Here is a 3,628-nt window from a genome sequence, read left to right as displayed (position 1 = left end):
TGAGCATGCGTGTAGTTATTTTTAGTCCCTTATATTATAGTTTCTTTGTATTCGGTTGCTAGAGGAGATATTTGTCCAGGTGCAAGCCTTCCAGTAAAGGATCCTAGGTCCCAACCTGTCTCAAAACTTACCAACCTGGTTTTCCAGATCTATATCAGTTAGTCCACATGCTTGTTGGTGAGGGTCAAGACAAATATCGGAGGAAACTAGCCAAATGGGAACATCCTCTGAAAGAGATTTAGAAAAATAAACCCCTACCTTTTGGCAAGAAGCTAGAACATTTGCTGGAGACCTCCACTGATCAGTTACAGGAGCTTTTCCTACACCTATTGACTGGAACAAAATTTAGGCTTGCACACAAAAACCTGATGGACCTGTTCATGACTATTATAATCAACTTCAGATTGTTTTCAAAGAAAATTCTGGTCTTCCTTCAGATGCTGAATCCACTTGGGTAGCCTTTAACTCTATGTTTATTAGTGTGCTGAACTGGGATCTTTCTCTTTTAGTTAAAAGGACCAGGGTGGAGGGGGAAACTACGTCCACTCCAGATTTAGTTAACTTGGCAAATCAGCTCGCTCACACCCTAGATGAGTCACCTAAAAGAAAGACCTCCAAAATTCTTAATTTTCAACTCTGAAAAATGAAGTTCTCTAAATGAAACCAAAACTTTCTAGTTTCTGCTATTATTGCAAAAAGCCAGGACATTGGAAATGAGATTGTTACAAATTTAGGCTTTCAGACATCTTCAGTTTTTCTAACCAGCCTTTCTAATTCCCAATGATGAGGCTCTAAGGAATTACATCGGCTCTTCCCAATACTCTGTCTTAATCTGCTCAGAGAAACAACTCTCCAGACTGGGAATGAACCTCTCTCTGCTCTTATTTTTTATTTATTTATTTTAATGTTTACCTACTTTTCTTTTCTCTCTTTTTTTTAAATTTATTTATTTATTTATTTATTTTTGGCTGTGTTGGGTCTTCGTTTCTGTGCGAGGGCTTTCTCTAGTTGCGGCGAGCGGGGGCCACTCTTCATCGCGGTGCGCGGGCCCCTCACTATCGTGGCCTCTCTTGTTGCGGAGCACAGGCTCCAGACGCGCAGGCTCAGTAGTTGTGGCTCACGGGCTTAGTTGCTCCGCGGCATGTGGGATCTTCCCAGACCAGGGCTTGAACCCGTGTCCCCTGCATCGGCAGGCAGACTCTCAACCACTGCGCCACCAGGGAAGCCCTCTCTGTCCTTATTGACACTGGAGCCACACTCTGGGTGTCCAATTCCACTGCTTTAAAGCAGCCCCTGCCTCGGAGAACCGAAACAGTTCAAACATCAGGGATCTCTGATGAACCTCAAGAGGTTCCTGTCTCTGAGCCTATTCCCTTTTGTTTAGGTCCCTTGAGGGATACCCACCCTTTTCTCCTTAGTTCCTCTGCCCGTATTTATTAGGCTGAAACTTCTTAGAAATGTATCATGCCAGAATTTCTTTCTCCCACAATGGGGAAATAATACTTGAATTTGACAGTAGCAATCAAAATAACCAATCAGGTGAATTAAATAATCCTTCAACATCTTTTATTTGCCCCATCTCTGACGATACTGGAGCTGATTCTGGAAACCCTGATCATTTGTCCCTATTGATTCAGCTACCACCCCCCTTATGGGCAAAATCTCCAACTGGTGTTGGCAAAATCCACAGTGCATCTCCCATTGATATTCAAGTAGATCTCTCAAAACCTCTCCCCAGAATTAATCAATACTCTATAAGTAAAGATGCGCTTCAAATTATAAAGCTCATAACAGAAGATTACAGGGATCAGCACCTTATTATCACACTCTTATTTTACCCGTGAGAAAACTCAAGGGCTGAGGATGGAGGTTTGTCAAGGAGCTCCGAGCAATAAACAACATTGTTATCCCTTGTCACCATGTTGTTTCTAACCTGTCCACACTACTAACATTCGTTCCCACTGAAAGCAAAAGTTTCACCATAATTGATCTATGCAGTGCATTCTTCAATATTCCAGTTGATAAGGCTAGCCAGTATCTTTTTGCCTTCACCTGGGAAGGACAACAATACACCTCAACAGTAGGGCCCCAGGGTTTCACAGAGTCCCTCTTAACTTTTCACAAATATTTATTTATTTATTTGTTTGTTTGTTTGTTTATTTGCCACAGTGCACGGCATGTGGGATCATAGTTCCCAGAACAGGGATCGAACCCGTGCCCCCTGCAGTGGAAGCATGGAGTCCTAACCACTGGACCACCAGGGAAGTCCCTTAACTTTTCACAAAATCTTGAAAGCTGATTTGGATAATGCAAAATTTTCTTCAGACTCTACTTTGTTGCAATATATAGATGATTTGCTCCTATGCTTCCTTTCTCAATCCTCTTCATGGGAAGATAGCACCCACCTGTTAAAACTTTTGGTCTTGGGAATTCCCTGGTGATCCAGTGTTTAGGACTTGGCAGTGGCCCAGGTTCAATCTCTGGCCAGGGAAATAAGATCCTGTGGCCAAAAAAAAAAAAAAAAAAAGAAAGAAAGAGAAAAAAACAAACAAAACAAAACAACAACTTTTGGTCTTATAAATTCTCCAAAGAAAAATTGCATTTCGCTCAAATTTCAGGTTTGATATTTAGGGCACCTGATCTTAGAACGAGGACTACATTTGGATCCAGGTAGGCTTCACGGCATCCTGAACTTCCCCAAACCTAAAACTAAGCAGCAATTATGAGGTTTTCTTGGGCTAGCTGGCTACTGTTGAAATTGGATTCCAAATTTCTTTCTTATGGTCCAGCCCTTATATGCTTTAAAAACATATAAACCAGCAAACTTGACCCCGTTATTTGGGGAGGTCAGGATGACATAGCTTTTGGAGCCTTAAAGAAAAGCTTAATGAGACCACCTGCCCTTGGACATCCTAATTATCAGGAAAAATTATCCCTTTTTCCTTTTTGTATTTGAGAAGGAAGGGAATGCTCTTGGAGGACTCATCCAAAAACATGGGGACCGTCATTGACCCATAGTTATAGCAAATATCTGGACCCTGTGTGCCACTGAATACCCACCACCTTTGCCTTAGAACCATTCCTGCTACTGGCCTTCTGGTTAAGGCCACCAGAGAAATAATTATGGAATCCGCCTTAACCATCTTTGCACCCCATGCAGTAGAACCCCTCCTGAATTCCCAGCACACTCAACACTTTTCAGTTGCTTACATCCTATGAAATCCTTTTGCTAACTGCTGTTCATATAACTCACGTTGTTGTAACCTCAACCCCGCTATTTCTCTCCTCTCCTTCATTGACGCATCCCCTCATGACTATTTTTTTAAGCTCATTCTTTTTTTTTTAAATTAATTAATCAATTAATTAATTATTTTTGGGCTGTGTTGGGTTTTCGTTTCTGTGTGAGGGCTTTCTCTAGTTGTGGCGAGCGGGGGCCACTCTTCATCGCGGTGCGCGGGCCTCTCACTGCCACAGCTTCTCTTGTTGCGGAGCACAAGCTCCAGACGCGCAGGCTCAGTAGTTGTGGCTCACGGGCCCAGTTGCTCCGCGGCATGTGGGATCTTCCCAGACCAGGGCTTGAACCCGTGTTCCCTGCATTGGCAGGCAGATTCTCAATCACTGCGCCACC

Source organism: Balaenoptera acutorostrata, chromosome 2, assembly GCF_949987535.1.
Source record: "Balaenoptera acutorostrata chromosome 2, mBalAcu1.1, whole genome shotgun sequence".
Classification (NCBI taxonomy): domain Eukaryota; kingdom Metazoa; phylum Chordata; class Mammalia; order Artiodactyla; family Balaenopteridae; genus Balaenoptera; species Balaenoptera acutorostrata.
The sequence above is the reverse complement of the archived record's forward strand: the minus strand, read 5'-3'. Positions refer to the sequence as shown.